Source organism: Homalodisca vitripennis, chromosome 4 (genome assembly GCF_021130785.1).
Source record: "Homalodisca vitripennis isolate AUS2020 chromosome 4, UT_GWSS_2.1, whole genome shotgun sequence".
NCBI classification, from domain to species: Eukaryota; Metazoa; Arthropoda; class Insecta; order Hemiptera; family Cicadellidae; genus Homalodisca; species Homalodisca vitripennis.
This window is the reverse complement of record NC_060210.1, coordinates 132,939,887-132,951,197: the sequence shown is the minus strand read 5'-3', so window position 1 is coordinate 132,951,197 and position 11,311 is coordinate 132,939,887. Positions and strand designations below refer to the sequence as shown.

Below are 11,311 nucleotides of genomic sequence, written 5' to 3'. Positions count from 1 at the left end.
ATTATTGCAGGTTTATCTCGAATTCTGATACGATGGTGAAGTTGAATTCATCCCAGCTGTTAAGAAATTATCGAGTGTGATTTATATAACACTCACAAGCTAATATTTGTAGAAAATATCTAATACTGTAGTACCATTTCATGGTGTACCTGCTTCGTTGATTATAATTTTGTGTAGTTTAAAAAAATTATAGCAAAAACAGTTAATCAACACGAATTAAAAGAGTGTAGTAAATCTTTAACACACCAGGAACTATAATATATTTTTCACAATATAACTTCTGATTTAAGGATTTGCATCTAATGGGTATAAAAATATTTTTATATTATAAAAGAATGGTGATTTATTCTGTTACATATGTCGTTTTAACAAAAGCTAAGATTAAAATCTCAATACATGTAAAAACAAAATGTCCTAGCTATTCCCACTGTTCCAATATAATTTATTTTACATTTTTACCTGCATTCTGCTCACCCATTTTTACCAACGTTACCGATAAAAGAATTGTACCAACTGATTAAAACGAAAACTCAGTATTTATTCGTGTGTGTTTAATTACTGTAAACAATAACTTATTTTCTATTCATTAGTCATTGTAGAAGTTTTATTATAAGAAGTAAAATATGAATATGAGAGGTAACCGGTAGAGAGAAAGAAAATATAAGTATGGATTTATCACTTTTGTCTGTTATACAAAAAAAGAAGCGACATTTCGAAGACAAGTAACCTCGGTCAGGTTTCAAATGTTGAAACGTTAATATAACCATGCAGAAAAGCATGAGCTGAATACTTTACGATGAACACACTTACAGTAACAACTTATCCTGCCTGATGTAGTGCATATTTCAAGTACATTTCAGTTTTGAAGCTACTCTTCATTTTTTTGTTCTAACGTAGTGTGGGGTTCGGCAGATTTAGGTATTTTGACGTACAACTACGTTGTTGTTAACTTTCACGTGTTAATCGTAACGTATTGTTACTTTTTACATGCTTAAACGTGCGCTCTAATATTTGACACCTGATGAAGAAGACAGATACCAGTCATCGAAACGTCGTGTCTTTATTGTAACACTCATTTGTGCCAAACTTATGTAATCCTGTTATGCCTTAAATTTGAAACACCCTTTTACGATCGCAGAAAAAGTATCTTGGAATGCATAAAACTCATGAATCATCAAGATGTTTTGCTAAAACATTCCATTCTGAGAATTCAGCAGGAGATATTTACATCTTCCATCTTATAAAATATTCGTTTGGCAAGACGAGTAGGCGAGGCGTCATCTCTACAGTAATAACCACGTTCTGGAATCTGATTACATTTATATAACCGTAAAGATCCCAATCAGTCATCTTAATGTCAACTCGATCGCGTAAAAACAAACAAAGATGGGCCTCATTGTGCCGACACCCATGTTATTGGAACTGTCGATACAAGTTTTGTGCGTCGGGGGTTTTGTTGGGCGCGGGCTTGTGGCGCGGAGGGGAAGGGGGGGACATGCGCTCGTCTGCTGCTGTCCGCCTGGTCTGTGCGTCGGTTAGTCGCAAGCTACATAGCATCCGGTCAAGTCCACCTTATCAGTTCTATCACACATTGTTGGCTATCAATGGACTTTGTGCTGTGTTATCAGTGATGTTTTACAAGTGATCGCTATGAAAATTGTGAATTTTGACTTACCCCTGACTCTTCCCCCTCCCTGATCACGCGCCTCCAACTGCTGATTTGTAAGTAACACAAACAAATTAACTAATAATTTAGCCAATAGTTAATAAAATTCAACAAACTTAATGATTGGATATATGACGGTATCTTTAAGTTTAAAGTTGATTAAATAAAAAATCTCAACTATGCGAAAAACGAGAATTGTAAATATACCAAATAAGCACTACCTCAGAAAATATATAGATAGTAAGAATATTTACAATTGATCTTCTTTAAAGATGTATTTTTATTAGATGAATACAATATGAAAATATATTACGTTGAGTTTGAACGACATAGATGAAGCCCCTACCAACTTGTTGTGCAGTAGTCGCTGACCCTACTACGTCTATTTGGTCGGAAATAATTAACAAAATGGTGGTTGTTTACTGTAGCGCAACTGATTATAGAATGTTCGCTCCGACCCTACAGCACATTATCAGAGCCCCAGTCGCACATAACGTTATTTGCACTAGAGATAACTCCCGTCTTCGCGCCGTGTGTACTTCAGCTTAGCCTTCTCCGCGACATTATGAAACACGTGTTTTATGTAACACAACACAGCCGAGCCGTCCTCTTCACTTCGCTCCACTCCACTACTTGTTGACGGATGTATTTACACGAAGGCGGTAATCGATATTGAAGTGTCGCGGCCGCGGCTGCCGCGGAGGTGATAGCGGCGTCGGTGGACGCGGAAGCCAAACAACCTGTTGATCCTTTGATTTGCGTTAAATCTTGTCTCACTTTCTCGCTTCGTGCCCAGGCTTTTATTTTCCTTCTCCGTAACACCTGTTAATACATTTTTTTAAAGATTTTCCTTTACTACGCCTCAAGACAAAAAGAACTGGAAGGTAACAAAATAAGAAGACGAGGATTCAAGTCTGTAATTCACATTTATGTGCCTAGCAAAATTGAACCCAACGTAGCTACCAGCCAAGGGGACGCAAAGGTTTGAGGGGATTAAATCCCCCCAAAATCTCTTGGCTAATATCCTTCGGTACCGAAACAGTTGTAATGGAATTTGTTCAGCGTGCAAAGTTAATTTATATGTGACCAAGTAATGCTGTAGGAAGAAGTGCTCTCTTTCATTGCATTGCTGAATATGTGTGTTACATTTGTAATGCTTTGACCAATTAAGAATATTATATAAATTGAAAAGACATAAATTTAGTACCAACACATGCATAGTAAGAAATTGGTAAGAAATTTTAGTTCTGTTACAACCAACCATGGAATCTTCTGCTGAGTTGAAACATATTAATCAAGTAGCAATACTAGCCTACAGAACATAATTATGGATAATGGATACATTTTTGAATAAGTACAGCCACAACACTTAATGAGGTGTTAATTTAATAGGAAGACCAAATTAATGAAGTCGACATCTAGGAGCAGCAATCTTGTTACCAGAAGAGCTCACATAAACTAAACATGATCCTCCACTAATCCAGTCCTGCGGTAGCGAGCGGTTTTACCATTCCAGGCGGCAAGCAAGGACTTAGAGTAATTGGTTTATCTATAGTCCTGTTCTGTCTCCATTCATTCGGACCGAACTTGTAACAAAAATTGTTTTGGTTCTAGAATGGTTACAGTCAATTGATATAAAATGTTTTGTTGTTCACGAGTAGAATTTGTAAGGGCACATCCAGCATGGCTGTAATAATCCTGTGGAATTATTAAGGGGACCTCCAGGAAAGGCTGTAATAAATCCTGTGGAATTATTAAGGGCACCTCCAGCATGGCTGTAATAATTCAGAGGAATTATTAAAGGCACCTCCAGGATGGCTGTAATAATTCAGAGGAATTATTAAAGGCACCTCCAGGATGGCTGTAATAATCCTGTGGAATTATTAAGGGGACCTCCAGAAAGGTTATAATAATCCTGTGGAATTATGAAGGGCACCTCCAGAATGGCTGTAATAATTCAGAGGAATTATTAAAGGCACCTCCAGGATGGCTGTAATAATCCTGTGGAATTATTAAGGGGACCTCCAGAAAGGCTATAATAATCCTGTGGAATTATTAAGGGCACCTCTAGGATGGTTGTAATAATCCTGTATGAAGGATTATTTGGAACTAAACCTAAAAATAAATGGGATTGCCACAAAGACAAATACATAGTTTCACGGATATTACTAAGTTTTATTTTATCATAAAAATACATTTTTTCTGTTAATTTATTAATGAGCAGAAAAATAACTGTTTTGTTTTATGAAAACTGCATTTAAGGTATTTTAACACAACCAATTATTTTCAGTTATCTGTAGAGTAACAATACTTGTAATTCTCAGAGTATTTGAAAAATGTTGAAGAATAAAGCTGTGTTTGGATTGACAAGGAATAGAGCCTGAAAATAATATTTGAAAACATCATTACAGAGTATGGATTCAGCCGAGGTCCAGAAATGAGCGTTAATAAGGATGTATATTTCATTGGAGTATTTTGTTAAGGAATAGTTTTCTTAACATGCTTTGATATGTAGGACCTGTTTGGAAGAATTAGAATCCTGTTTTACATTGGATATAAATTATTTGCAAATCAGCCCATTTTAACTCCAAAAAGAATTTATTAATAATATTCATACTTAATAGTGACTAGAACCACTCGTTATACGTAAAGTAAGGTTTCTCCGTTAAGTATCATACGAAATACATTAAAAAAAGTTTCCAAACTTCAAACATTCACATAAAAATTTTGGTTATTGGTAAAACCACACATAAAAACAATTTAAAAATTTTCTGGGATGTGATACGAATTGGAAAATCAACCTAAATAATAATGTTACAAACTATTGTACAGTGTGCATCATAGTGATTTGTTTAACCGAAAAATAAATTGTTCTATTCAATATACGTTTTTAGAAAATATTTTATGAAGACCTTTAAAGTTTTTAATTTTTAATGAGTACACCAAAGTAACAATTTTCAAATGTATTAACAAATCACTTTATTTCTGAATACTATTTGTGTGTAGCAGGCTTAAATTTTTTTCTACATTTGTTAAATAAGGAACTGCGTAATTTGAATGGTAACAATTTTTAGGCTAATATCATTAAAGTTTATTAAGAGATCTAGAATAAAGTGTATTTCATAACAAACGTAAATATTCCCTCTCATGACAGAATTTCTGGACCCATATTAAACGTGTTCGCCAAACATTATCGACATAACTAGAATACCACATTCCGTTCGAAAGCATATAATATTATATAACTAGTATACACATACGTTCAGGTTTATGAAATAAAATTCTAGCTTACGGTCACGATAAGCATTAATTTAAAATTAAATTTGAAATAAAGATGGGGTTGGTTTAATAATATACGCGATTTGGATACATTTTTTTGGACAATATAATTGAAAAACATGATCAAGATCACGGAGGATCACACTTGTGCAGGGGCAAACAAAAATAGGAAGTGTTTTAGAAAACATAAATGAAAGACATTTATTGTCCTAAAATGTTTTACTAGATCTCAACTCTTATCTTATGTAAATATTGCGTGTCTCAACTAATTGTGGAAAGTGGAGTTCTACAGCTTAAGGAGTGCAAAGGGTTCATGTTTCAAGATGGCGGTTATTCACAGTTCCGACATCGATGCACGATAACGAAATAATATGCTTATCGTTAAGCGAAATAAAGAAATTATTTACAATACCTGCGTTATAACAGTTGTCATCATACGCTTTTTGATGGTTCAAAAACTTGAAGCCAATGGCCGTACAAAGTTTTTAGATAAATACTATAAAATATTAGTATTTCAACTGATTCCATCCAAACACACTGTTTAGTGAATACACGTTCCGGTAAATAGTTAACTAGCCCTATTAAAAATAATTTCAAGTGGTGCTTTCGGTTGCCTTAAAATGTAGCCTGTTCCTTTAATTTAATACCACTTCAATTAATCATAACACATTCCAATATTAATTTAATTTTGCTTTATTTTTTTAATGCCTAATAATTTATGTACATTTTCATCTTACAAAAAAAAGAAATAAAATACTCTTTGTATACGATTTAATACCATATTTTTTTACCCCCTCGACTTTAGGAATCATGTGAGGATTCAAGTAGTAGACGTTCAAATATTCAACATATGATGCCAAGAATTTTCTTTTAATTTTTGACATCTTCCTATTATTTTTCTTTTTTATCGCTTGTTTTGTTTTTGTGTTAATAGAAGTGGTAATCTAATTTCTCTGTCTGATATATCAATATAATAGCCGCATATGAAATTTACCAATTTTAGACTATTTAAAAAAGAATATTTCCCTAACAGAACAATTTGCTAGAGTGATAGACGATTTGATTTGACCAAACGATACCCGTTTAAGATTTGTTTGATTATTTCTAATTATTTATAGACTCAGCATTATGTATCTTTGAAAGGTTTTTGGAGTAAAGAAGAAAATTGCAGTTGTACGTAGACAGCAAAGCTACTGAAGTGACAGTTTTAATAGATTTATAATAAGAACAAAAGTTTTCATCGGAACCGAGAAACGCCTCCATATGTCTTCCTTTACGGATTCCAGAGAAACCTTTCTCAGTTAAGCATTACGCTTAAACGGTTGAAGTTGTCTTTCGTGCAAAAGTCAGATCATAAACCTCCGGCAAAGTTATAACATTCTACTAGTTCAAATAGTACATTTACATCTTAATGTTGTGGAATTCGGCACAAAAAGAACAATAGCATGACAAGGACCGATCTTAACATATTTTAGTCACAGAGAAGAAACATTTTGTAATAATGATTGCTACTATAACAAATAAATTATGAAATATACCTAAGATAACAGAAGTTGCTGGATATAAAATTTAGTCTAACGATATTTACCAAAATTATATTTCACTATTTCAAGAGCTTCCATTCGATTCACAAAATCTCCAAGATTAAAATTGTCCGATATAGTTTAATTACTTTTTCAAATCAATAGTGTTTTAGTAATGATAGCTGAAATTTTAAATATCTATATAGTACCTTTAATAATTTAAGATTGGTGTTTATGCCTTACAAACAAAGAATAACCAATGAAATATTGATAAGTCTCGGGACAAGGTAATTGTTGTTGGAAGCCAACATAATACTCCTCTTATCAGATCAGCACTAGAACCCGTAATCTACACAAGTGGTATATATTGATAAGAACCGAATCACACGATAACATTTATCTTCAGGTATTAATTGAGAGAAGGGATTTTAATCGGTCTGTTTGTTTACAAATGAGGTCAATCAAACAAAATATTACTATAGAAGTGTTTTAAAGTACCTCAAAGTTTTCACGTTTGGAACTTTGTAGTTTATCAATATTTGGATCTTTTTGGTAATCACAGAATAAACAGATAACAACAACATTTTTTCTCTAAGGGACGAAACACTTTTCCTAGAATTGATATTGTTACAGCAATTGTCAGTAAAGTTTAAACGTCGATCTTGTGTATAAAATCTCATCGGCACCCGATGTTCCGATCGGACGGCTATTGTAGAAACCGGTTCGGTAGGGCCCAGGGCGGCGGTGTGCGAACGATTTGGTACCCTCGGTACAGAACTGGAGCCTCGGGGCAGGATAACCGGGCCGTTGTCCCCGATCCTAGGTTGCTTGCTCTGCCACGTTTGCGAAATCACGATCGAGGTCAGAGAACAGAGGGCTGCTGGGCGTCATCTTCTTGTACGTCTCCCTCTGTACAGAACTGGAGCCTCGGGCAGGATAACCGGGCCGTTGTCACCGATCCTTGGTTGCTCTGCCACGTTTGCGAAATTACGATCGAGGTCAGAGAACAGAGGGCTGCTGGGCGTCATCTTCTTGTACGTCTCCCTCTGTACAGAACTGGAGCCTCGGGCAGGATAACCGGGCCGTTGTCCCCGATCCTTGGTTGCTCTGCCACGTTTGCGAAATTACGATCGAGGTTAGAGAACAGAGGGCTGCTGGACGTCATCTTCTTGTACGTTCTCCCTCTGTACAGAACTGGAGCCTCGGGCAGGATAACCGGGCCGTTGTCCCCGATCCTTGGTTGCTCTGCCACGTTTGCGAAATCACGATCGAGGTCAGAGAACAGAGGGCTGCTGGGCGTCATCTTCTTGTACGTCTCCCTCTGGTACAGAACTGGAGCCTCGGGCAGGATAACCGAGGGTTGTTTCCGATCCTTGGTTGCTCTGCCACGTTTGCGAAATTACGATCGAGGTTAGAGAACAGAGGGCTGCTGGACGTCATCTTCTTGTACTTCTCCCTCGGTACAGAACTGGAGCCTCGGGGCAGGATAACCGAGGGTTGTTTCCGATCCTTGGTTGCTCTGCCACGTTTGCGAAATTACGATCGAGGTTAGAGAACAGAGGGCTGCTGGACGTCATCTTCTTGTACGTGTCCCTCGGTACAGAACTGGAGCCTCGGAGCAGGACAACCGGGCCGTTGTCCCCGATCCTAGGTTGCTCTGCCACGTAAAATGGTTAGAAACGATTTTTATAATTACGAATAAAGATTACAGAAGTTCAAAACAGTATAGTTTGTCTATATCAGAAAGCTAGTATGTGCTCAGATCTCAAGTCCGTCGCCCATCCTAATCTTTGAACATGTCCTAGTTTTAAAAGTTGACCTTTTCTTGAAGCTATCTCATGGAATTTTCTCACGAGCTTTTCTGTTCTTATCAAAATAAATGTAAATTAATGTTCATTGATTGAATAATTTACTGCGATAGGTACTTATCATACTCTGAACTCAAGTGACTCAGGACATGAATCTTCCATTGAGCAATGGCTCATTCTTACGTAAAATAGCTATATTTCTCTTGGTAGCTTGTAATGCAGATGGATATGACGGAAAATTAAAAAATACAATTGAATTTGATTATGATGATTGTTATTGTCAGAAATATGCGTAATTCAAAAGATTCATCAGAGATTATCAAGTTTGTATTGTAGGTAAATACAAATTGACCGTTCTGTTGACACCGATTACAATGTTTTCTTTTGTATTCGAGTTGAACACGGTTCCTCATTTTACTAAGAGAATTACATTAATTTCTTACTGATTTATGTACTCAAATATCTGAACTTTTTCTGGATAAATCGATATGAATAGAATTACAGAGTATGTGTTGAAAATAAATCCAAATAAGCAAGAATCGTACAGCCAACATTCATTTTATTCTTAATGAATTGAATAAATAAAAAGTACCAGTTATGGAGAAAATACGTTCTATATAAAATGAAAATTCATATTTTGAATTATCGAAATATATAATTTTATAATGTTAGTTACGTAATGCTTGTTGTCAATGGAATTTTAAAAACCAATTTACTTTTATTCTGTTATGTTTTAAAACTCAGTCGTGATCTTTTGCAGTTTTGGGCATGTAACACTGTGAAATTATAGAAGACATAAAATGCCAGAACCAAGGTTGTTACATATGCTTCTAGAATTGCAAAATATTTATTGCTTCGCCGTACGATGCTTTGTGTATGATATATGCCTCAGATTTTGAAAACACCTTAAGGCAAAATGGCACCAGGAAAATTAAAAATAATACAAAAGTAGTTGCTAATTGCTGTATCGATAAAGAAATTGCTTCAATTTAAACGTTTGATATGTTTAATCGATTCAATCGAAAAAGAGTGAGATGGTGGCGATTACAGTTAAAATATCATCTAGAAATCTGTCGAAACGTTCACAGATTTATAACATTTTAACGTTTTTGTACCAAATAAATAGTATTAATTAAATAATACTTCAAGAATTGCCTTTGAATATATGCAACACATTTTGCATCGATCATGTGATTTTAAAGACATACAATTGACATTATAAGAGTGACATGGTTGATATGGTTCAAGTAATCTATTGATAATCAACTGATAAATATTGTTGTAAATATCGATATTGGTTAAACAACTGAAATAAAAAGTGTGGAATGCCATCATCTGGGAGAGCACCCATGTTGTTGTTACAGTTTCCAATAAAGATAATCTAGTTTGTGGTGTTGCAGGAAACACAAACTCGGATAAAGAGTTACATCTCCGGTTATAGCAGTTGTCTACATCAAATATTGACCGACCTCCTTGTGCAGTTTGTGTAGCGCGGTCACAGGAACACAACACAAGGCGGTGTTGGTTCATACCGCTCCCAGTATTGCGCGATATTTCTCTACATTAATAAACACAAATTTACATAAACATGTATTTTGTTTTATGTTTCTACTAGTGTTTTTTAATTCATTACTAAAAATTTGTTCATAAGAAAATGAACTGTTTCGGTCATTCTTTTAGTGTATCCGAACTGGAGAGGACAAAATATCGATCCTAACCTCCAGAACACAACGTTTACAGTGGTTTTTGAAAATCACATTTAATAGCTATAACATATAAACCGTTTTTAAGGGATAGCGGTCCAAAATAATTAACCCTCCCAGGAATCGAACCGTGACTTCTCGGCTAAGAGCCTGCAACCTTATACCGAGGCTAGAGTAAGAAAGCTTTGAATAGTTAGACGGTTTAGCTGTTTTTGGATCTTTCAGCAGTTTCAGCTGAATATTTTCACAAACCGTCCTTTCTGTGTTATCACAGGTTCGTTGATCAACCATGCCCGATCTGAAATAGCAGGGGTTTAAAAGATTTTATTTAGAAAACCCTGTTACAATGTGTATAAATAGCCTATAGATTGATAAGAATTGCAAATGTCTTATCCTGTACTCATAAGTTTCTTTCTACATTTTCAGAAACACTTAAGGGGATCTTGGGGTTGTGTGTACTTCATGATAAAAAAACCAGAATGAATTAAAATATAGTCTAAGAGTGGAGAACTAGTTTTCACTGTATAAATACATTACCTGGTTTTTCGTTAACTCGATAGAGGAAGTTCTCCTCGCAAATAACATTACCGTCAGCCGCGTTTTGGTAGGAAGGGGTGAGAGAGGAGTCGAAGCAGGATGGTACCGAAAGGGTTAAAATGTAAAACAATAATCTTTTTCTTGACTGTATTTTCGCACCTTAATACACATAATACTTAACGTCAGAAAAATTATAGTTACATCATAATCATTCTTAACTAGATATAAGAGACCTACCTTTAATGGTCTAGCTAAAATGTATATACCATTTAGGTTTTTTAAGTGTTTGACGGTGTTTCAAGCTAATAAAACATTTGTGAACTTATACACTGTGAATTGGCTCTCGGATACTGGGCTACAAGATTATGTTTATATTCCCTCGGCTAACAAAGCACTATAGTCAATGCGGCTTGTTAAACTGGAATATGACTTTCTAGGATTATATTTTAATCACGTCAGTGGTTCAGAGCAGTGAAAACCTTTATTTTTATATTTACAAGTGAATTAATTGGCAAAAAATGTTATATAGGTGTATATTAAATATCTATATAAAATATCCAAAAATTTCTGGATATATTTTAAGGACCTTTTGGATTAATTTAAAGACATATAACGGGACAGCAGACTATGTTTCCATTTACAGCTTGACCATGAAATTAACGTATCCTTGAAATTACGATGATTTGTGTATGTGTGATTAAGTATTGCTACAAATGCAGTAAAAATGGTGCAAATATTGATAAAGTTTGTGATTGAATCTGGAAGAAAGGTGAACAAGACACATAAACAGCTGAT

The 11,311-nt window shown here is 35.1% G+C and overlaps 1 protein-coding gene across 2 annotated transcripts in view; it reads left to right on the top strand.

The window, feature by feature from the left end:
• Positions 1 to 1,508: 1,508 nt before the first annotated feature.
• LOC124360185 (high affinity cGMP-specific 3',5'-cyclic phosphodiesterase 9A) overlaps positions 1,509 to 11,311 on the top strand; it is a 641,497-nt gene continuing 631,694 nt past the window's right edge. For both annotated transcript variants that reach the window (XM_046813574.1, XM_046813571.1), the window contains exon 1: positions 1,509 to 1,722. The gene's annotated coding sequence lies outside the window, so the exon portion shown is untranslated. The remainder of the gene's footprint in view (positions 1,723 to 11,311) is intronic.